Source organism: Mustela erminea, chromosome 11 (genome assembly GCF_009829155.1).
Source record: "Mustela erminea isolate mMusErm1 chromosome 11, mMusErm1.Pri, whole genome shotgun sequence".
Classification (NCBI taxonomy): Eukaryota; Metazoa; Chordata; class Mammalia; order Carnivora; family Mustelidae; genus Mustela; species Mustela erminea.
This window is the reverse complement of record NC_045624.1, coordinates 10,658,642-10,683,871: the sequence shown is the minus strand read 5'-3', so window position 1 is coordinate 10,683,871 and position 25,230 is coordinate 10,658,642. Positions and strand designations below refer to the sequence as shown.

The following is a 25,230-nucleotide window of genomic DNA, read 5'->3' as shown; positions in this document are numbered from 1 at the left end:
AGGGGCTCAGTCCCAGGACCCTGAGCTCATGACCTGAGCTGAAGGCAGAGGCTTAACCAACTGAGCCACCCAGGTGCCCCCATCTTGTCTTCTTCTTCTTTTTTTTTTTTTTTCTTGTCTTCTTTTTTAAAGATTTTATTTATTTGACAGATAGAGAGAGATCACAAGTAAGCAAAAAGGCAGATGGGGAGGGCGGTTGGAAAGCAGGCCTCCCGCCAAGCAGGGAGCCCGATGCAGGGCCCGACCCCAGGACCCCGAGACCACGACGCAAGGAAAGGCAGAGGCCCAACCCACTGAGCCACCCAGGCACCCCCCCTCCCCACCTTGCCCTGTCTTGTCTTCTTGATAGCCATTCTAGCAGGTATGAGGTGATATCTCATTGTGGTTTAGATTTGCATTTCCCTGGCAATTAGTTATTTTGAGTGTGTTTTCATGTATCAGTTGGCCTTTTAGACCAACAGATGTCTTGTTGGGAAAGGCATCAGTTTAGTTCTTCCCATTTTTAAATTGGATCTTTCATTGTCATTATTCAGTTGTATGAGTTCTTTATGTATTTTGTGTATTAACCTATTGTCTGATACATTGTTTGCAAAACTGTTCATTTTTTGCCTTTTCATTTTGTTAATTGTTTATTTTGCTGTGCAGAGCATTTAAGTTTGATGTAGTCCCATTTGTTGGCTATTTGTTTATTTACTTCCACTTGTGCTTTGGTATCCTATCCAGAAACTCATTGTCAAATGGCAAAAGAGGAAAGGAAGATACAGGTCCAGTTTGGAATGAGTATGTCACAGGTATGAAAAGCAGAGCATAAGGAATATAGTCAAGAAAATTATAATACTGATGGAATGAGATAGATGGTAGCCACATTTTCCATTAACATAGTATAATGTATAAATTTGTCAAACAATTAAGTTGTACATGGGAAACCATGAAACATTGTGTGTCAACTATACTCAAATTTTAAAAATTATAATTGGGGTGTCTGGGTGGCTCAGTCAATTAAGTGTCTGCCTTCAGCTCAGGTCAGGATGCCAGGGTCCTGGAATCGAACCCTGCATCTGACTCCCTGATCGGCAGGAAGTTTGCTTCTCCCTTTCCCCCTCCCCCTGCTTGTGCTCTCTCTGTCAAATAAATAAATAAAATCTTTAAAAAAATTTAAATTATAATTATTGCAAAGATCAATGTTGAGCTTCTTCCCCATATTTTCTTCTAAGAGTTTTATAGTATCAGGTCTTAACATCTAAGTCTTTGATCCACTACAAGTTAATTTTTCTGACTGGAATAACATAGGGGTCCAATTTTCTTTGACATATGGATATCCCTTTTTCCTAATACCACTTATTGTAGAGCTCATCCTTTCTCTTGTCTCCCTTGTCAAACTCTAGTTGACCATATGTATTGGGGTTTAATTCTGGGCTCTTTATTCTGTTCTTGGTCTGTGTGTCTATTTTGTGCCAGTACCATACTGTCTTTATTATTATAGATTTTTAGTAAAGTTTGAAAGGAGAGCTTTGTCATTTTCCTCAGGATTGCTTTGGCATTTCTGGGTCTTTTGTGGTTCCATAGGAATTTTATGATTGTTTTTTCTATGTATATGAAGAAAGCTACTGGTATTTTGATGGGAATTGCTTTGAAACTACAGATGGTCTTGGGTAACATGGACTATTTAACAATAATTTTTCTCCCAATCTGTGAATACAATATGTCTTTCTATGTTTTTGTATCTTCTTCAGTTTCTTTCAACAAAGTCTTCATAGTTTTCATAGTACAGAACTTTCACTTCCTTGGTTAAATTCATTCTGAAGTATTTTAGTCTTCTTGATGCAATTATGAATGAGATAGTTTAATTTTTGAGATGTTTCTTCATTAGTGTATAGAAATGCAACTGATTTCTGCATGTTAATTTTTTACTTTGCAACTTTACTGAAATCATTGGTTAGTTTCAACAGTTTTTGTTGAGTTTCTTGAATTTTCTGTATTCAAACCATATTATCTACAACAATAGCAACAATTTTGCTTCTTCCTTTCTGATTGGATGCCTTTTCTTTGTCTCACATAATTGCTCTAGTTAAAGGACTTCCAGTATTACATTTAGTGATTGGTGGAAGTAAGCATCCTTATCTTTTCCTGATTTTAGAGGAAAAACTTTCAATCTCTATTGAGTATAATGTTACCTGAGGGTTTGTGGTAGATGGGCCTTACTATGCTGAGGTGTTTCATCTATACCCAATTTGTCAAGTGTTTTATCATGAAAGACTGTTGGTTTTGTCAAATGCTTTTTCTACATCTATCAGGCTGATTATGTGGTTTTCATCTTTCATTTTATTAATGTGTAAATTACATTTATTGATTTGCATGTGTGAACTATCCTTGCATCCCAGGGACAGATTCTACTTGGTCATGGGGTATAATCCTTTCAATATGTTCATGAATTTGATTTGCTAATATTTTCTTGAGAATTTTTGTACCCATATTTATCAGGGATATTGGTCTATAGTTTTCTTATATTCTCATCTGGTATTGGTATTAGATTTATGCTAACCTCATAGAATGAGTTTGGAAGTGCTCCTGCATTTTCAAGTTTTGGGAATAGTTTGAGAAAGGTTAGTATTAATTCTTTTTTAATGGTTTGCTAGAATTTGCCAGTGAAATTATCTGGTCCTGGGGTTTTCTGCTTTGAAAGGTTTTTGGGTACTGATTCAATCTCCCTATTTATTACTGGACTGTTCAGGTTTTCTATTTCTTCCTGATTCAGTCTTTGTAGGTTGTGTTTCTACAATGTTACCTGCTTTTTTTCCCTAGAAATTTATCCATTTTTTAGGTTACCTAATATGTTGGCATATAATTAGTTGTGGTAGTCTCTTATGATCGTATGTGTTTCTATAGTTTCAGTTGTAACATACCCTCTTTCATTTCTGATTTTGAGACTTACTAGTCTAGCTTAAAGTTTTATCAGTTAATCTTCTCAAAGAACCAGCTCTTCTGTTTATCTTTTCTGTTTTTCCAGTTTCTATTTCATTTATTTCTACTCTGATCTTTCTTTCTTTTGCTAACTTTGGGTTTAATTTGTCCTTTTTCTAGTTGCAGGAGGTATAAAGTTAAGCTGTTTATTTGAGATCTTTCTAGTCTTTAGATATATGTACTTATCACTTTTGCTGTATCCCATAAGTTTTGATATGTCATATTTCCATTTTTATTTGTTTTAAGATAGTTTTTTTAATTTCCCTTTGATTTCTTTGACCAACTGGTTATTTAGAAATGTTTTTACTTTCCACATATTTGTGAATTTTCCACTTTTTCTCTTGTTGCTGATTTCTAGTTTTATACCATTGTATTCAGAAAGTTGCTATGATTTCAAACTTAAATTTGCTAAGATTTGTTTTGTGTTCTGTGTTGTATCATTTGATCTACCTGTGGAATATTACAGGTGCACTTGAAGAATGTGTATCCTGCTGTTGTTTGACGAAATGTTCTATTAAACTTCTATTTGGTCCATTTGTTCTTTTTTAAAAATATATTTTATTTATTTATTTGAGAGAGCGAGACAGTGAGAGAGAGCATGAGCGAGGAGAAGATCAGAGGAAGAAGCAGACTCCCCGAGGAGATGGGAGCCTAATGCAGGACTCTATCCCAGGACTCTGGGATCATGACCCAAGCCAAAGGCAGCCACCCGACCAACTGAGCCACCCAGGCACCCCTGGTCCATTTGTTCTTAAGTGTGGTGTGGTTCAGTTTCAATGCTTCCTTGTTGCCTTTTTTTTTTTTCAGTCTGAATGAACTATCCACTGCTAGTGGTAGAGTACTGAAGTCCCCTACTATTATTGTACTGTGGTCTGTCTCTCCCTTTAGATCTGTTGGTATTTAATGTATTTCAGTGTACTGATATTAGGTGTGTATATACATATGAATGTTTTATCTTCTTGCTATAGTGATACTTTTATCATTATATAATGACCTTCTTTGTCTCTTGATTCCATCTTTGGCTTGAAGTCTATTTTGTCTGACATAGGTATGGCTACCCCACTTTCTACTTTGTTTTGGTTTTCCACTTGCATGAAATATCTGTTCCCATCTCTTCACGTTGAGTCTATGTGTGTCTTCAGAGTTCTAATGAAAATATTTTTCTACATTCTTATAGCTCATTAAGATGAGCAGCACCAAGAATCTAAGAAAAAATATTTATCTTCCATAAAAGAAAGCAATCTGAGGACTACTTCTTTAAGTTATTTTTAAATGGATGGTTTTAAAAGACTATGGGTAGGGCACCTGGGTAGCTCAGTGGGTTGAGCCTCTGCCTTCAACTCAGGTCATGATCTCAGGGTCCTGGGATGGAGCCCTGCATTGGGCTCTCTGCTCAGCAGGAAGCCTGCTTCCCCCACTCTCTCTGCCTGTCTCTCTGCCTACTTGTAATCTCTCTGTGTCAAATAAATAAATAAATAAAATTTTTTTAAGCCCATGGGTAGCAGGAAGTGATTTTTTAGTCTGATAACTGATACAACAAGATACAAAGCTCCCTTTATTGAGGCTTTAGCCCAAATATCACCCCTAAGAGAGGACAGCTCTGATCATCCTTGAGCAAATAGTTCTCCATCTACCTACACTGCTCTATTTTATCCTACAGCTATTATTCAAGTGTGTATCTTCCCTACTAAAATGTAAGTTCCCAAAGGAACAACACTTCATCTCTTTTGCTTATCATGGTATCATCAGGACCTAGAATGGTACCTAAATATTTCTTCAGTGAATGAATGAATTGATGGATGGATGGGTGGATATACTGCTTTGTGCTGTATCTTTATACTGTATTTAACCATTGAGAGAGAATTATTAGGACATCTGGGCCCGATACAATTATTTTGAGGACAGAGGTAACACAACGTGATTTACTTTATCACGTGGTATGCTACTAATGTTCACTCTCTATAAATGAACATCTTCATCCTCTTTTTATTGTGTTAATGGTGATTGCTGACCTCTGATCTCCCAGAGGGGATTTTGAGAAGAGACCTTTCTTCCCTAAACCCTCCTGATTATGTGGAGATTGGGTTGGGTTCATGTGTATATTGCTACAATTCTTGAATATTTGTAACAGGAACTACCAGATTCAGAATGAAATATGTATAGAGCAAGAATGGGGAGATGTAGTAAGTTTAGTTGAGATAAAGTATTATTTAGCTGAGTAGTAGGAGATAAAGCTGAAAATGAAGACTGGGCTGAAAGGTAAAAGGTCTTGTGAAGAGGATGGTGGGTAAGAAATTTATATTTATTAAGTAAAAAAAAGAAATCCACACCCTTACTTCTCCCCTCACCCCTAACCAGAAATAAATGAAAAAAAGTAAGATTTATTACATGCAGGGGAGAGAGGTTGACAGAAGCAAAACTGCTATCTTTTTTTTTTTTTTTGAGGAAAATAACCATAATTATAAATTATTATGGTGGTCTGTTGGTGCTGATTAATAATCATGGTGTTAAGTTTCAAACAGTATCTACTCATATATGGTTCTTTCAGTACTGAAGAATTCCTGATACTTAACAAAAAGATATGCTAAGCAGATAATGAAGATATGAAGCAAATGTACCAAAAATGTTCCTATTTTCTTTGACATAAATTAGTTATTTTGAAGTCTTTGTATGGAACTGCAATATCTGTGCTATATCTGGGACCACTTCTATTGAACCCTTAATCTCTTATTAACTTTTCCTGCTTTTCCACTTGTTGAATGATAACATTGTAGGAGCTATACACTTTATATAAAGATTATTGAGGCTTTTTTCTCCCTAAAATAAGTCTGTTGAAGATACCCTTTTTGGGAATTGTATTTAAACTTGTTAAAACTCATATATCTCAGTCTTATTGTAGTGGTATTGCATGATTTTTGTGTTTATGTCAAGGTCTTTATGAAGATCTTTTCCATTCGAGCTAGATTGTAACTCCAGTATCTCATGAACACTTTGCTATTTCTATGGAATACCTGTTCATCTCTGTTCATCGTTTTTTGGCTCTTAACCTCCCAACAATTGTTTTTTCCTGGGCCATTCACATTTTTTACAACTTAGGAAGACATGGCAATGCCTAAGATATTCCTATACATGTTTTGGGACTCCTTTTGCACATATACTTCCCCTTTCAAATTTCCTTCCTGAAAACTCCAGCTTTTTTATTAGCTCTTACCTGCAACCCCTTTTGCTTATACCCTGTGAGATTTCAGTTCCGTGTTTGTCCTCCATTTTCTTGATTTATTTTTTGGAAGATACTTCTTGGAAGAAAGTCTGTGTGTATGTGAGGCTTACTTGTACTTCCCTTTAAACAAGCATCACAACCTTGTACTAGCCATCAAAGACCCACTCATTCAAAGCTTAAAAACTCACTTCTGATTACTTAAACAATTTTATCTTGCTGAAAAAATATTGTGAAAATTTTTTTGGAAAAATTATTCTTTAGCACATAACAAATGCTTTCAAAGCTGATTAATAGGTAAAGCAGGAAGAAAATAATAAATTGCACTAGTTTGAAGAAGGTTTGGCAAGGACATATACATACAATTTACACAAGCATCAAATAGTTCCAGTGAACAATTACAGCTTTATTACCCTGTCTGTATGAGTAGGTAGGTTAGAACAGAGGCAATATAATCCTGAGTCCAAATATAAGATTAATCAGAAATATGGATTCCTATACCAGAGAAATAAATGTTGAGCAGGTTGATTTGCGGCTGTTAATTAACTACATGCTGTGTATGATTTTCATTGATTTAAGAGAGCAATTCATTGTTATGAGCATAATCAAATATTGGTTAACCAAGTGCCAAGCAATGCCATATAGAAATCAATTATTATTACATTAAAGAAGCTATTGGAAAATTATCCACCATGGAATTAAAAAAAAATGACAAATGGTGCATTTATTTCAAGTTTGGGAACAAAAACTTTCCCAATTATAAAAGTCTTACAATTGGGAATCTCTTAGAAAATAAGATTATCCTTTGTATTTTTACACAAAAATATTTTTATTTTTTATTTTTTCTTATTTAAATTCAATTAGCCAACATACAATACATTAGTTTCAAATGTAGTGTTCAGTAATTTATCACATCACCCAATTACCCTATTTCCCCACCCACCTCCTTTCCAGCACCCCTCATTTTCTTTCCTAGAGTTAAGCTTCTTTCATGGTTTGTCTCCCTCTCTGATTACTTCACATTCAGTTTTCCTTCCCTTCCCTTATGATCCTCTGCCCTGTTTCTTATATTGCACATATAAGTGAAAGCATATGATAATTGTCTTTCTCTGATTAATTATTTCACTCAGTGTAATACCCTCCAATTCCATCCACATCAGTATAAATGGTAAGTATTCATCCTTTCTGATGACTGAGTAATATTCCATGGTATGTATACATAGCACCTCCTCTTTATTCATTCATCTGTTGATATACATCTTGGCTCTTTCCACAGTTTGACTATTGTGGACATTAATGCTATGAATGTTGGGGTGCAGGTACCCCTTTGGATCACTACATTTATGTCTTTGAGGTAAATACCCACTAGGGCAATTGCTGGGTTATAGGGTAGCTCTGTTTTTAACTTCTTGAGGAAACTTCATATTCTTTTCCAGAGTGGTTGCACCAGCTTGCATTCCCATCAACAGTGCAAGAGGACACCCCTTTCTCCACATCCTCACCAATATGTGCTATTTCCTGTCTTGTTAACTTTAGTCATTCTGACTAGTGTGAGGTGGTATCTCATTGCAGTTTTGATTTGAATTTCCCTGGTGGCTAATGATGGTGAACATTTTTTCAGGTGTCTGTTAGCCGTTTGTTATGTCTTCTTTCCAGAAATGTCTGTTTATGTCTTCTGCCCATTTCTTGAGTGGATTTTTTTTTCCTTTTTGCAGAGTTGAATTTGTAAGTTCTTTATAAATCCTGGATTTTAGCCCTTTTTATAATATATCATTTACAAATATCTTCTCCCATTCTGTAGGGTGACTTTTAGTTTTGTTTACTATTTCCTTTGCTGTGCAAAAACTTTTTGTCTTGATGAAGTCCCAGTAGTTCATTTTTGCTTTTGTTTCCCTTGCCTTTGGAGATGTGTCTAGCAAGAAGTTGCTGCGGCCATGGTCGAAGGAATTGCTGCCTGTGTTCTTCTCTGGGATTTTGATGGATTCCTGTCTCACATTTACGTCTTTCATCCATTTTGAATTTTTCTTAGTGTATGCTGTAAGAAAATGGTCCAATTCCATTCTTTTGCATCTGGCTGTCCAGTTTTCCCAGAACCATTTATTAAAGAGACTGTCTTTTTCCATTGGATATTCTTTCTTGTTTTGTCAAAGATTAGTTGACCATAGAGTTGTGAGTCCATTTTTGGGTTCTCTCTTCTGTTCCATTGATCTGTGTGTCTGTTTTTGTGCCAATATCCTACTATCTTGATTACAGCTTTGTAAGATAGCTTGACGTCTTGCATTGTGATGTCACTAGGTTTGGTTTTCTTTTTCAGCATTCCTCTGGCTATTTGGGGTCTTTTCTTGTTCCATACAAATTTTAAGTCATTTATTCCATCTCTATGAAAATGTTGATGGTCTTTTGATAGGGGTTACTTTGAATGTGTAGATTGTTCTGGGTAGCATAGATGTTTTAACAATATTTGTTCTTCCAATAAATGACCACGGAATGTTTTTCCATCTCTTTTTGTTTCCACAATTTCATAAGTATTCTTTAGTTTTTAGAGCACAGATCCTTTACCTCTTTGCAAAGGTTTATTCCTAGGTATCTTATATTTTTTGGTGCAATTGTAAATGGAATTGATTCCTTAATTTCTTTCTTCTGTCTCATTGTTAGTGTAAGGAGATACAACTGATTTCTGTGCATTGATTTTTATTTTTTTAATCCTTCCACGTTGCTGAATTCTTATATGTGTTCTAGAAACTTTGGGGTGCAGTCTTTTGGGTTTTCTGCGTAGAGTTTCTTGTCATCAGCGAAGAGTGAGAGTTTGACTTCTTTGCCAGCTTGAATGCCTTTTATTTCTTTTTGTTGTCTGCTGAAGCTAGGACTTCTAGTGCTATGTTGAACAATAATTGTGAGTGTGGGCATCCTTTTTCTGTTCCTGACCTTAAGAGAAAAGCTCTCAGTTTTTTCCCATTGAGAATGATATTCATTATGGGCTTTCAGTAGAGGGCTTTTATGATATTCATGTGTGTTCCCTCTATCCCTACACTGTGGAGAGTTTTAATCAAGAAAGGATGCTGTTTTTTGTCAGATGCTTTTTCTTCACCAGTTGAGAGGATCATGATTCTTATCCTTTGTTTTATTAAAATGAGGTATCACAGTGATTCATTTGCAAATGCTGAACTACCCTTGCAGCCCAGGAATAAATCCCAATTGGCAGTGGTGAATAATCCTTTTTTTATTTTTTTGAAGCTTTTATTTATTTGAGAGAGAGTGAGCATGAGAATGGGGAGCAGCAGAGGGAGAGGGAGAAGCAGACACCCTGCTAAGCAGGGAGCCTGACACAGGGGTCAATCACAGGACCCTGGGATCATAATCGGAGCCTAAGGCAGCTGTTTAATTGACGGAGCCACCTAGGTGCCCCTTAAATAATCCTCTTAATGTATTGTTGGATCCTACTGACTAGTAGTATCTTGGTGAGAATTTTGGCATCCATGTCCATTGGGGATATTGGTCTTTAATTCTCCTTTTTGTTGGGGTCTTTGCCTGGTTTTGGGATCAGTGTGATGCTGGCCTCATAGAACAAATTTAGAAGTTTTTCTTCCATTTCTAATTTTTGAAACAGCTTTAGAAGAATAGGTATTAGTTCTTTAAATATTTGGTAGAATTCCCCTGGGAATCCATCTGGCTCTGGACTCTTTGGGGAGATTTTTGATTACTGCTTCAATTTCCTCACTGGTTATGAGTCAGTTTAGGTTTTCTATTTCTTTCTGTTTTGATTTTGGAAGTTTATTTTTCTGGGAATGCATCCATTTCTTCCAGATTGCCTAATTTGTTGATATATAGTTGCTCATAATATGTTCTTAAAATTGTTTGTATTTCCTTGGTGTTGGTTGTGATCTCTCCTCTTTCACTCATGATTTTATTAATTTGGGTCCTTTCTCTTTTGATAAGTCTGGTGAGGGGTTTATTGATCTTATTTATTCTTTCAAAGAACCAGCTTCTAGTTTCATTGATATGTTCTGTTCATTTGATTTCTGTTTCATAGACTTCTGCTCTAATCTTTATTATTTCTCTTCCCCTGCTTGAATTAGGCTTTATTGGCTGTTCTTTCTCCAGCTTCTTTATATGTAAGGTTAACTTGTACATTAGAGACTTTCCTAATTTTTTTAGAAAGGCATGTATTGCTATGTCCTTCCCTCTTAGGACCATCTTTACTGGTTTTGAAAATTTATGTTTTCCTTTTCGTTTCCATGAATTTTTAAACTGTCCTTTAATTTCCTGGTTGACACATTCATTCTTTAGTGGGATGTTCTTTAACTTCCAAGTATTTGAGTTCCTTCCAAATTTCCTCTTGTGATTGAGTTCAAATTGTAAAGCACTGTAGTCTGAAAATAAGCAGGGAATAAAACCAGTCCTTTAGTATCAGTTGAGACCTGATTTGTGACCCAATATGTGAAAATAAGCAGGGAATAAAACCAGTCCTTTGGTATCAGTTGTGACCCAATATGTGATCTACTCTGGAGACTGTTCCATGTGCACTTGTGAAGAATGTGTATTCTGTTGCTTTATGATGGAATGTTCTAAATACATCTGTGAAGTCCATCTGGTCCAGTGTGTTATTAAAAGTTCTAGTTTCCTTGTTGATCTTCTGCTTGGATGATTTGTCCATTGCTGTGAGTGAGGTGTTGAAGTCCCCTATTATTTTTGTATTATTATCAATTTGTTTCTCTGATTTGGTTATTAATTGGTGGATGTGATTGGCTACTCCCAAGTTAGGAGCATAAATATTTACCATTTTTAGATCCTCTTATTGGATAGACCCTTTATTTTTTTTATTGTGTTACGTTAGTCACCATAAAATGCATCATTAGTTTTTGATGCAGTGTTCCAAAATTCATTGTTTATGTACGACACCCAGTGCAGTATCCTTCCTCATCTCTTATTATAGTCTTTGGTTTAGAATCTCATTTTTCTGATATGAGGATTGCTACTGCAGCTTTCTTTTGAAGTCTTTTTGGCATGATAAATGGTTCTTTATCCCTTCACTTTCAATATGGAGATATCTTTAGGTCTAAAATGAGTCTCTTGTAGACAGCATATGGATGGGTCTTGCTTTTTTTTTTTATCCAACCTGATATCCTATATTTTGGAAGGCAGCTATGCTCACCACTATACCACCAATGCAGATATCCTATATTTTGATTGGAGCATTTAGTCCATTTACATTCAGAGTAAGTATTTATAGATATTAATTTAATGTTGTTGTATTACCTGTCTGTACAGGTCCCTGTTTTTGTAGATTATCTCTGTGTCTTTCTGATCTGTGTTACTTTTAGGCTGTCTCTTTGCTTATAGGATCCTTTTTAATATTTCTTGCATGTCTGGTTTAGCGATCACAGATTCTTTTCATTTCTGTTTGTCCTGGAAGCTCTTTATCTCTCCTTCCATTCTGAGTGACAGCCTTGCTGGATAAAGTATTTTTGGCTACATGTTTTTCTCATTTAGTAAATTGAATATATCATGCCAGTGCTTTCTGACCTACTAGGTCTCTGTAGATAGATCTGTTGGCAGTCTAATGTTTCTACCAATGTAGGTTAAGGAGGTCGTGCCCCAAGTTGCTTTTAGGAGTTTCTCTTTATCTCTGAAATTTGTAAGCTTTTCTATTATATGTCAGTGTGTTGATCTGTTTTTTATTGGTTTTTGAGAGGTGTTCTCTCTACCTCTTGGACTTGAATGCCTGTTTCCTTGCCCAGATTAGGGAAGCTCTCAGCTATGATTTGCTCAAATAAACATTCTGTCCATCTCTTCTTCCTTTGGGACCCCAATAATTCTAATATTATTTCACTTTATGGTATTGCTGATTTCTTAAAGCCTGCCTCATAGTCCATTAGTTCTTTTTCTCTTTTCCTCAGCTTCCTTCCTTTCCCTTATCTTGTCTTCTCTGTTACTCTCTCATGCCTCATTTACTCCAGCTGTTAGAACATCCAACTTAGACTGCATCTCAGTTAAAGCATTTTTAATTTCAGCCTAATTAGATTTACTTTCCACACTAAGAGATTCTCTCATGTCTTTTAGTCTTTTTTTCATGCCCAGCTAGTAACTTTATAATCATTATCCTCAATTCCAGCTCTGACATTTTACTTATACCCACATTGATTAGATCTGTGACAGAGAATATTACCTCTTGTTCTTTCCTTTGCTGTGAATTCCTCCTTCTAGTCATTTTTCCCAGAGAAGAATGGATGAATGAGAGAATAAAATAAAAAAATATCAACCACGACCCACAAATACACACTAGACAAATACAAAGAATTCAGAAACCAAAAAAGAAAAGAAAAGAAAAATGAAAGAAGAGAGAATATAACCTCTGGGTGAACAAATAGGGGGCTTCACTGGGTTCTGGGTATATTTTGGTCTTTTGTTAGAAGACACTAACTCCCAAAAGTATTAAGAAAGAAAAATTTATATATATGCAAAAATAAAATTGATTATAGTGAAAGGAAGCAAAAAATGAAGAATATATAAAATGTAAATATAAAAATGAAAGTTAAAAAGGATGTAAAAACAAGTGTTGATTAAAAAAACTAGTTGAAAGGGGAAAAAAGGAAAATTATAAACTGAAAGATTTAAGAATCAGGAGGGAAAAAACTCAAATTCTATATACTATTTTCTTCTTAGCACTGGAGTTCTGCAGTTCTGTGTTCTTGGTAAACTTGATATTCCCCTGATGTTATAGCTGGTCTTCTTGGGGAGGGGCCCCCTGTGCTGATTCTCAGGTGTCTGCCTGGGCAGAGTTGTACCTCCCTTTGCCAGGGGCCTGGGCTCAGTGTAAGCTGCTTTGAATTCTTCTATGTGGCTATTGCCCCCTGAAGGCTTTCTGCACCACTCAGAGAATGAAAATAAAAATGGCTGAACCCTGATCTCCAACTCTAGAGCTGAAGGTAAACTCTCAGGGAAAAACAATCTTCACTTTTGTGTGTGCCAAACTCTGTAAACTGCTGTGCTGTGCACCTGTGCCATTCCCCCAGGGGAGTGAGGAGGGTCATGCTAGGCCTGTAGCTTGCAGGGCCCCTGCACAGAAAGAGGTTTTCTGATCATGCTGGGGTTTGTGGTTTATGGAAAACCAGACTGAGGGCCCACTCCTGGGCTTACCAATCATAGACAGTTTCCCTGCTCTAATGCTGGGGAACTATGCTGGTTCAGCCAACCCTATTTTTTCTATGACCCCAGGGACCCTGAGACCACACCGTCCCACCTAGAATTCTGCCCCACTTTGCCACCTGAGCACCTTTCAGGTAGGGACATCTCTCACTGGAGCTGACTTCTGAAAATTCCAGTTTTGTGCTCCAGGGCTATATCACTTTCAGGTAGCTGGTTTACAGAGGCGCCCTTCCCCTTCCCCCATTGTATCTTCAAATATAACCCCTCAGTTTCACTTCTTTGCAATTCCTGCCTTGCAAAAAGTGGCCATTTTTCTATTTGTAGAATTCCAGAATTTGTAGAATTTGTAGAAAATTCTTTACATCTCGGTTGAATTCATAGGTATTTAGAATTATTCAATAGTTATCTCACTAAATTCAAGGAAACAGATGAGATGACGTCCTCTACTCTTCTGCTATCTTACCTCCCTCTGAAAACCAAAAATATTTTAGATGTTTCCAGTTTTACTCTCATTTTATAAAGTCACAATACCAAGATTCCTTAAGTTGCTTGAGCCTTGCATTTCTCTGAGATCCTTTAAAAGGAGCGTGGAATCATAATTTACCTTAAATTTTAACTAAAACCTTGGAGACATAAGTGCCAGCATGTGAACAAATTATGTGTGTGTGTGTGTGTGTATTTTTTAATCAGCAAATCAGGTTGATGATGAATAGCTTGAATTCAAGAGTAAAAAGGAATCACCTCCATGCTAAATCTTCCCCAACTTTATGTCATAAGCACCAGATACAGTTGTATAGTTGCAGCACAGTTTGGCACAATTCTGAATTGGTACTGAGTTCTCGGGCTTCTACACAGGAATATGTGATATGAAAGGCTGGAAAAGATTCTTCATGTCTATCTAACTTATGTAATGTAAAAAACAGTATGCTCTCTCTGCACAGACACAAAATACACTTTGACAAAAAATAAGCAGTGTTCAGTAGGAGTGACAAGTGTACTGACATATACAGGAGACCCAGGAAGAGAAGAGATAAAAATAGGGAGACAAAATATTTTAAGTAATAGTAGCAAAAATCTTCCCAAATTCATGAAAGAGCATTAATATACACTTTCAAAGATATTAACAAACATCAAATAGAACAAATTCAAAGAAATGGGACTTAAAAGGCAAGTAAATACATAAAATTTTAAAATGTGTGTTAATAGACATATTTTAAGATATAATTTGTACAATAATATAGCACAAGGGAAAAGAGGGAATTGTGCTTTATATGAGCAGTTTTTGTAAATGATTAAAATAGTTGATATTAATACAGACCAGATTATTATGGATTCAGATTCTAATTTTTTAAAATGTGTATTTATTTATTTTAGGAAGGTGAGGTAGAGAGAGAATCTCAAGAAGAATCCCTGTTAACTGGGGAGCCTGACGTAGGGTCTCTAATCTCATAACCCTGATATCACTACCTGAGCCAAAACCAAGAGTCAGATGCTGAACCAACTAGCCACACAGGTGCCCTAAACTCAGATGTTAATTGTAATTGCCAGAGCAAAAACTATGAAAATAACTCCTCTAAAACAAAACAAAGGAATTAAAATAGTCCACTAAAACATATTTCCTCACCAAAAAGGAGCCAGCAATGGAGGAACAGATGTATACTCACACACACACACACACACACACACACACACACACACACACTAGCAGTTATAGTCTAAATGTTGATGTTGGGGTTAAAGTCTAGGTAGACCATGAATTCTGTACTCTTACACCCTCATTACAAAATTGTGGAATTAAGACTAAATTTTTTTTTAAAGATTTTATTTATTTATTTGACAGAGAGAAATTACAAGTACACTGAGAGGCAGGCAGAGAGAGAGAGAGAAGGAAGCAGGCTCCCCGCTGAGCAGAGAGCCCGATGCGGGACTCGATCCCAGGACCCCGACATCATGACCTGAGCCGAAGGCAGCGGCTCAACCCACTGAGCCACCCAGGCGCCCCAAGACTAAATTTTTATCAACATCTGAGAATATGATGTACATTTTCAATGTTTAATTAGCAGTACAAAAATATATATAAACTGATAGCAATCACCAAAGACAGCTAAAAAAGAAGGGAGAACAGAAGGCATAGGGGTATAGACATGCATTTCTAAATGTACATTGCAGAACAGTCTCTATATAAAGCAGACACTCTATCAACAATAGAGGGAAGGCATGAGAGGTAAGCTTATAACAGGAGTCTTGTAAGTCTCTTTAAAGGTGTTGGATTTATTCTCTTGAGATAGGTGGTCAGTGGGCACCGCCGATTCACCTGACATGCAGTAGGCTAACGTTCAGTCTGGAACACTGCATTTGGGAAGAGGCCAGGTGGGACATACGATCTGAAGTGTTATCAGCATGTAAAATGCAGTGAAATCCTTGGGACTGATGAAGTCCTATAGGAAGTGGACAGAAAATAGATACAAAGAACAAACCTTGAAAAATGCTAGTGTTTGTAGGTCAGGGAAATGAGGAGAAATCCACCAAGGAGACAGAGAAGGAGCAGTCAGGAAGGTAGAAGGACCACAGGGGGAGCAGAACAGCATAAGAGTGGAGGGAAAGGAACGCTTCAAAGAGAGAGCACTGTTGACTGAGTTATATGGTGCTGGCAGGTCAAGGCAGATAAGCACAGAGAACTGGCCATTGGGTTTAGCAAAGTCAAGATAATTAGTGTCTTGGAGAAAAAGAGTTTCACATGCTGACTGGATGTGTTCAAGGAAATAGGAGCAAAGACATTTGAGACAAATTGCTGGAGAGGAGTTCTTGAGTAGGCAGGAGGGATAGAACTCAAACTATAAGTGGTGGGCTGTCCTTCATGAGGGTCGAAACCAGTAACTTCACAGTAACAGCAGAGGAGTTGGCAGGGAATGCAGATCCAGGACCCTGGTCAGTGTTTTAGTTAAGACTGTGAATTATCATCTGATAGCTTCCATGTTCAGTTACTCCCAATCAGTAGCTGGGACTAGGGTGGAAACTAGTAGTAAGGTGGAAACACTCCTGGGAGCTTTAAAGAGAGAAAATGGTGGGGGGAAATATCCTCTTGGGAAGGCAACTAGGGAAACAGGATGCATTCTGGTGGCTTCGAGGACCAAACTGATGTGAACAGTCAAAAATTTAAAGGGATCTGTGTCATTATGACTATTTCCCTCTAAATGTGTGGATGCTAGCAAGACCACTTTATCTTAATTTACATCTAAATGCTTAGAGGGGGCACAGTGGCCTTTCTAATGTAGAATGTGTATTTGGGGGAGAAATGTTTTAGAAATGGGACAGATACTTGGGCAGTAGTTTGAAGTCAAAGAAGATAGGAAAGCACTGAGGGAATGGGATTCAATCTCCATGAATTTCCCCAATAATAATTAATATTTGCAATAGAAATTCCTGATAATTATTTTACGTTAACACTTTTCAGCAGGCAGAGATTGTTCATTCCCTAAAGAAAATATAATCCTTTGAGGCTGCCTTAACAAACACCATGGGGATTACATTCATCATGAAGCTTTCCAAAAGTAGAATTTGGAGGCAGGAAATTTCAAGAGCAAGTAGCCAATACATTCCTATCCTGGGGATTGTATTAGGTGACATAATAAAATATGACTTATCCATTAAATTTTTATACCAAGATCCTCTTTAATACAGACCACCGTCTTAGGAAAGACATAGAATGGTGGGAAGGCACTTTGTAATTTCCATAAGTATGTCTCTGTGTTGGTTCTGGGTGATCAGAGTATAAATCCCTCAGGTCTAGAAGCCTCTTGAGCACCCCTGGGTCCTGTCTTGGTGGTCAGGGCACAAAGAGTATCTGGAACTCCTCATTCCCCAAAACTGCTTCAGGGAACAGATGACTCAGCTCCAGACATTTCCTGTCTCTGTATGTTTTCCTGTACATCAAAGCCCAGTTTGAGCAATGCAGGAAATAGTACTTCTGTTTGTCTAAGTCATTATTTATATATTGGTTAATAGTTTACAGGAGAGCAGGACAGATTGCTGGCAGAAGTTACCAGGTTTAGGAAGGAGAAAAGGCCACTTTTGTGAAGGCCCACTTTCCCCCACTACATTGGAAGACTCAGAGCAGTATCTATTAACCATGATGATAGGTGTCTGACTCTTCTGAATCCCACTCTGGTCATTCATGGGAAGAGGCTGGTGGCACTAGCCGTCCCTGGCTCAAGCCGAAAGAGGCATAAGCGCCATCTGATCCTCTTATCTCATATTACAAATAATGGTGAACTCAGAGGTGTTATGTCCTTTGTCCTTGATCTACATTTCATTTCTTCCCCAGTGAGAACCAGGTGTTCCTACTGTATCTGAGAAACCTTCTACAGCCATGGAAGTAAGGAACATTAGGATCCTTTACTTTGCTGCCCAGAAGGGAGATATTAATAAGTTGCAGGAAGAAATTCTATAGCTACTAGACAGATTCTATAATTCCTTCTTGTAGCACTGAAACGGTATAGGAGCCAGAATAGCCCCCTGCTTTTATTTGATGGTCCTCAACCTAGGGAAACCCTTTGTCAGATCCTACAGTGGGATAATGTGACCACCATTGGCACATACCAGATTTGGGGGGAAAGTTCTAGCTGGTGAAAATATGGTAAAATATTCTTACACAGAAACAATTTCTTTGGGATGCCTGGGTGGCTCAGTGGGTTGGGCATCTGATCATGATCTCAGGGTCCTGGATCGAGTCCCGCATCAGGCTCTTTGCTCGGTGGGGAGCCTGCTTCTCCCTCTCTACATGCCCGCTTCTCTGCCTACTTGTGATCTCTCTCTGTCAAATAAATAAATAAAGTCTTTAAAAATAAATATATCAATAAAAATTTTAAAAAACAATTTCTCTGATTTACCTCTGTTTGTACCTAGCAACATATTCAGTAAATAGCTTTCCTTTTTATGTTTTTCACATTTATTTTAAGCCCCTTTTTAAAAAATAGTAAATGAAAATATTTATACATATTTTAAATTTTACAAGGAACAAAAGTAAAATCAAGAAAATCAAGGAAAATCCTGGCAGAGCTTGTAATGTTGGGATGAGGCATAAATCTAAAACCTTCCTCTTAACTGCAATAATGTGGTTACTTTTGTCCATATTGTCAACATTCTTATACTTGAGATTCAAGTTACTACTTATTAGCCTAAAGGGCTTTTGTATTGATATTAACCCCAAATTTACTCTGTACAAGGAGAGCATTGATGATCTGTTAACAGGAAATTACTGGAAAGACATTCTAGGTAGCACCTACTGAGTTTATAAGCCATTAGAGTCCACCAAGGTGGTATGATGTGTTAGAATCTATACGGTTTCACTTCTGCAACAAGTCAGGAAAAGCAGTGATCAGTTCTCTGTAGACATGAGGGAGGTGGGAGAAGTTCTAGGAAAATAAAATATTAAGGACAAAGCCCTCCAGCGATCATTTTATAATACCATATTTATTAATGCTGTTTACTTTTTTACTAAATATTTTAAATATACATTAAAATTATGTAGACCTTTAAACACATTAACTAAATCTCCTATAAGGTAGATTCTTATGTAATACACAATGTGACAAATGTATTCTTTTAATCTATGAAGACAACATGCTTGAAACATCCAATAAATTTTGGAGTGATTGCATCTTTTGAGAGCTGGACTTAGAAGCTAATAGCAGAAAATTGGGAGCATTGGAGAAAGACAATGAAGAAGGATAACCATTTGAAAGTCTTAGTCTGCTCTGAAAGTCAAAGAATCAAGCAATGTTGTCAGGGTACTATTAGTAAGAGGGGAAAAGCTATAATTTTGATTTATGTATAAATTTAGAAATTTGTATGGAAGAAATTCTACATTAAACTAAGTAGCTAAGGCCCCAAGCAGCCCCAACTAAGGACACAAGGGCAGACCAGAACTAGCAATTAAAGCAGCAGCCACCATGGAGGCTTTTAATGGTTAGGCTGACATTAATAACATTTAAAGGTTTAATGACATTAATTGTAACATTATTACCTAAACTTTGGTTGTCAAGATATGCACTGAAATTGAATGAAAGCCTTATAATCATTTTAACTAGTTAGCTGACTCAATATTGCTTGAGGGACTCATAAGCTATCATTAAATAGGAAAGCCACTGGCCTCTTCTCCCTGGCATACAACACAGAGATTTGTCAGTATAAGAAGTTAATTGTAAATCAGTGCCTACAATATGCTATATTTGCCATTTGATCTTTTTATTTAGGGCTCATATCTAAAATCAATGTATTTGTTTTACCCCAATGCCAATGCTATAAAAAAAAAGTTTCAGGTTTTGAAGAATGACTCTCTTTTTTTCTTCCTGTCCCCTGAAAATGAACATTTTTTATAAGCTATACACCCTCCTAAATGTGCCTTCCTAATTGTTCATCTGTTTTCATGTGATAAACTTGAAACTTTAATTCATTTACACAGGTTTGCCACATCATTCTCAACAGGACTGAATACACAGAATAATTTTTCTCATTTATGATGAACTATAGGAGCCAAAATTAGATGGTATCCTATACATTTATCCAAACAGAAGTTTTATAAAGTTCTTCAGGTATGAGACACATAATTGAGGCTAGTAGGTTGACTATATGTAAAACCAATTTTTTTTCCTTTTTTCTGTCCACTTAAAACCAACTTTTGAAATTAACTGTGTTTTTACTCAACTATGGATACATATCTATGCTACTATAATTTTTTTAAAAAAATCATTAAACATATGTATTTGTTTTTTCATAATTATTCATCTCCTTCAATTTAAAACCAGAAAATCAGGCCTATTTTTCTGCCTGATGTCCAGTCAGATTTGGGATATTGATATACTATAATTTTTAAAATCCTTAATCTGTATAATAAAGACAAATCATGTTAATTGATGTTCATAGATTCTGAAATCAGAGAAACCTGTTATGGAATTGAGTATCGATCACACAGTTTTGCATGGATTTTGTACCTGGTGCTGTGGGTGCCCCATCCGTAATACCTTGTCTTCCTCCTTCAACATTCATGGGTCTGACTTCCAAATGCCAGCATTTGAATTGCTTTACCTGATCACTTTCCCTGACCTCCAGAGCCACTTTTCTAGCCCACTGGGCTGAGAAAGACAGCCCTAACGCTTGGTGCATCTACCCCAAGGCTTTCAATTAACAACTGATTCTTCTTAGTGTATCAGTTCATCTACATGGAAATTCACCCTCCTTGCCCTACAGGTAGCTTCACACCAAGATGCATATTCTATGCTGCCTCCAAGATTTTTCCAATAGGCTCAAGCTTCTGTTATTCTAGTTTTGGCCTGCATGATCATCTACCCTTCAGGGGCTGGATTTTCTTGGCTCTCCCCATTTCCCACACCTCTACCTGTGTTTCCTGGGATTACCTTCTAAAAACCATCTTAGATGAATAATTGTCTCTGGATTGGTCTCTGGACAAACCCAAATTAAGATAGATATTTAAATAGAATCAATGTTTTCATTTATTCAATTCATAATGGGAGAAGATATTCACGAACAACAGGAAATTTTGAACATACAAACTTGACAAGATGATTTTTATGTTTATAAACATAAAAGCTATTTGTAGAATTCTGGGTATTCTAGCACCAAAAAATTTGATTGTCAGAGTATATTGCATTGTAATTTAAAAAATTCTCATTTATACCATATCCTTCATATAATAACTGAACAGTGTTAAACTGATGTTCATAGATTTTGAAAGCAGTATTGATCACAAATTTTGGGGAATGTGCTTAGGATTCTCTTTTTTTATTTCTAGAAACTGATTTTATAAAGAGAAATAGTCCAGGTTATTTTTGTCAAGTAAACTTTCCAAAAACTTAATTTTTCTAGAAGTAGGTAAATCATACATTTAAAAAAACTTATTATAGAAGTGCCCACAATAAGTACTGTGTGGTTACATGGATTGTACCATCAAGCAAAAAGATAATCCTTTGTTTCAATCTTCTTTCATAAGATTCCCCCACCCTGGGATGTTAGGAAAAAAGTTATTATAATCTTATGAATATTCATATATAAATATAGAGAGAGAAAAAACAAGCTTAAATAAATTAAAAGGATTGAAATTATGCAATGCATCTTTTCTGATCATAATAGAATAAAACTAGAAACCAATAATAGTAGAAAAAACAAAATCATAATTATGTGGAGATGAGAGAATATGTTTTTTAACAACCAATTGTTCAAAGAAAAAAATACAATAGAAATTAGAATATACCTTGAAACTATTCAAAACAAAAGCAGAATAAGTCAAAATTTATTGGATCCATAGAATGCCATGCTACAAAGGAAATTTATAGCGATAAACATGTGTGTTAAAAAACAAGAAAGTAGTCTAATATAACCTAATACTATATCTTTTTTAAAATATTTTATTTGTTTATTGGACAGGCAGAGAGGCAGACAGAAAGAGGGAAAAGCAGGCTCGCCACTGAGCAGAGAGCCCGATGCAAGGCTTAATCCCAGGACCCTGAGATCATGACCCAAGCCGAAGGCAGAAGCTAAACCCACTGAGCCACCCAGGCACCCCCCTAATATTATATCTTGAGGAAACTAGAGAAAGGAGAACAAGCTAAAGACAAAACTAGAAGAAAGAATAAAAGTTTAAAATTGAGATATATGAAGCAGATAATAGGAAAAAGAGAAAATCAAAGAAATCAGAATTCAGTTCTTTGAAATTATCAATAAAATTTTTAGGTAGATTAATGAAAAATGAAATTATTAAAATCAGAAATGATTGTGGGTAGATTACTACTGATTTTATGTAAATGAAAAGTAATATAAGAGTACCATGAGTCAGTTAGGTGCTGACTCTTGATTTTGGCTCAGGTCTTGATCTCCGGTTGTGAGATTGAGTCCTGCATTGGGCTCCTTGCTCAGTGGGGAATCTGCCTGAGACTCTCTCCCTTTCCCTCTCTCCCACCCCCACTCGTGCATGCTCACTCTCTCTCAAACCTTTAAAAAAGAGAGTACCGTGAAAATTGCATAACCTGATGAAATGGGCAAATTCCTAAAAACACAACATATAAAGGCTCCACATGAAGAAATAGAAATTCTGAACAGATCCATAATTAGTAGAGTTTGAGTCAGTAATTAAAAACTTCCCAGCAGGATGCCTGGGTGGCTTAGCTGATTAAGCAGCTGCCTTCGGCTTAGGTCATGATCCCAGCGTCCCGGGTTTGAGTCCCACATCGGGCTCCTTGCTCTGCAGGGAGCCTGCTTCTCCCTCTGCTTCTGCCTGCCATTCTATCTGCCTGTGCTCGCTCTCTGCCCCCCCCCTGATAAATAAATAAAATCTTTAAAATGAAATAAAATAAATAAAAATAAAAATAATAACTTCCCAGCAATGGAAGTCTGGACCAGATGATTTCACTGGTGAATTCTACCACTATTTAAACAAACAAACAAAAACAACAACAATGGATCTCACTGTTTCTATGAGTTGGAAGTCCCTGATACAGACCATCTGGATTCTCTGCACAGGTCTCATGGATGTCCCAGAAGGGGGTGGCCTTAGTTTGCAATTTTCATGTGAAACCCAACACTTTTGATTGAAAATGGACCAAAAAGGAGAAGAGGGTTCATCTGTGGTTTTTCTCATGGTTCCTTTCTTATTCCTAGATCCTGGAGTCATTTTCTCCTTTTTCATCATTAAAGGATATTGAATTTTGTCAAAACTTTTCCTCCATTAATTAGATGAACATGTGGGGTTTTTTTCCCTTCATTGTACAAATATGATGTAGTACACTGATTGATTTTTGTATGTGGAACTAAGGCTGCCTTCTAGGAATATTCTCTTCCCCCCGACTATACTGTATGATGTTATTAGTATGCTCCTGGATCCAGATTCTGATTACTGGGAATTTTTACCTATTTCTATAGAGATGCAGTTTTCTTGTTTTGAGTCTTTGACCTTTTTAACAGGATAATACTGGCCTCATAGAATAAGTGAGGAAGTGTTCCCTCCTCTTCAGTACTTCAGAAAAGTTTATGGAAGATCTTTTTTTTTTTTTTTTTACACCTGAGGGGGATTCCAGCTCAGTGAAGTCATTCAAGCGCTCCTCTTTTGTATCATCTCCCTATTATAGATCTTTAACCTGCTGGCAAATGGCATGATCTTGGGACCCATTTGCCTAGACCTCAGACTGCATACCCCCATGTATTTCTTCCTTTCTCATTTGGCTATGATCAACATATGCTATGCTTCCAGCAATTTGCCCAGTATGCTGGAAAACCCAGTGATGCACAAAAATACTCTTCTTTGTCTTATGCACTATGCAGATAATTTTGTTTGTGACTTTTGCTAGAGCAGAGTGCCTGATTTTGGGTGTAATGGTCTACGATTGGCTTGTGGCGCTCTGCCTTCCACTCTAATACACTGTCATTGTGAACTGGAGAATGTGCATGGTCCTGTTTGTCACTAGCTGGGTATGTGGGCTTTCCCTGGCCATAGTGTATCTAATTCTCTTTCTAAAGTTGACCTTCTCTGGGCCCTAGGAGGTGACCACTTCTGTGAAATCCTATCTGTCCTCAAACTGGCCTGTGGTGATACTTGGATCAGTGAAGGTTTTGTCTTTACTGGTGGTGTGTTTATCTTAGTTGAGCCCCTTTCCCTGATGTTGGTCTCCTACATACACATCATCTGGACCATCCTGAAGATCCAGACAAAGGAGAGGCACAGAAAAGCCTTTTCCACCTACTCCTCCCATTTCTGTGTGGTTGGATTCTACTTTGGCATAGCCATAATGGCTTATTTGGTTCCAGACAATAGCCAATGTGAGGAGGAGCAGAATATCCTTACCCTGTTTTACACCCTCCTCAACCCATTGCTGAACCCCCTCATTTACAGTCTGAAGAATGTTCAGAGGGCACTATAAAGGAGGTTAGAATTTTACCTCAGGGAACCTTTCTCTTTAAGAGATGTGATTGGTAGTGCAATACAACTCAAGAAAACTCCCAAAAGAGGTGTGATTTGATGATGAGAATTATCAGGGTTACGTTACCAGGTAGCAGAATAGAAATCCCTGGGCCCTTGTTCTCCATGGAGATAATAATACATAGATCAAATTGCCATTGTGAAAAACCAATTAAGAGGCTGCAGCACCAGGCAAGCACAAAGCCAAGAAGAGACACAGTAGAGTAATCAGACAAATCTATGGCATTTTTCTGGACCTAGTCACTCCCCATCCCTGGCCCAGTGTAGCATGATCAGAAGATTCCTCTGGAGGGAAGACAATGAGTGGACCATGGGTATTACATTCTGGCTTTCAGGGGATGGCTTGAAGGATTGTTTTCCATCTGGTGTGTTTTAGAGCCCTGATGGGAATGGCAGCTTGGGGGCCATGTTGGGGTTACTGAGAAACAAGGCAAACACTCCAACTTCCTGCCAAAAGGGATATTGTAGCATCTCAGACAAACACCAGGGGGAGCAGGAGTTTACAGGCCTCACTGTAGAAGCAGGCAAACACCTCTTTTACTGAGAAAATACATGCTGGAGCGCAGTGGAGCTATATACCCACTAAAGGTAGCCCCCCAGAATCTCTAGCAGGGTGGATTGCCCAAGATCTTACCCTTCATGAAGGCAGTAAAGACTAGGAGAGGTAGCTGTTTGTCCAAAACTCCAAATTTCAACTAAAATTCACAAGATATGCAAAGAAACTGGGAAACCACAGGCCAAAGAAGCAAAATTAATCTCCTGAAACCACCACTAAAGAAATGCAAATTTGTGAATTGCCTGACAAAGAATCCAATATAATCATTTTAAAGATAGATACAAAATGATATAAAAGAGAACACAGATAAACAATAAATCAAGGACAATGACACATGAACAAAATGAAAATATCACTAAGGGA

At 37.0% G+C, this 25,230-nt stretch overlaps 1 protein-coding gene and 1 pseudogene across 1 annotated transcript in view; both read left to right on the top strand.

Moving 5' to 3' along the window:
* The window catches only part of LOC116568943 (olfactory receptor 2A5-like), a 97,115-nt gene that overhangs the window by 23,388 nt on the left and 48,497 nt on the right, over positions 1-25,230 (top strand). The gene's annotated exons all lie outside the window — the stretch shown is intronic.
* Positions 17,694-24,252, top strand: LOC116569521 (annotated as a pseudogene).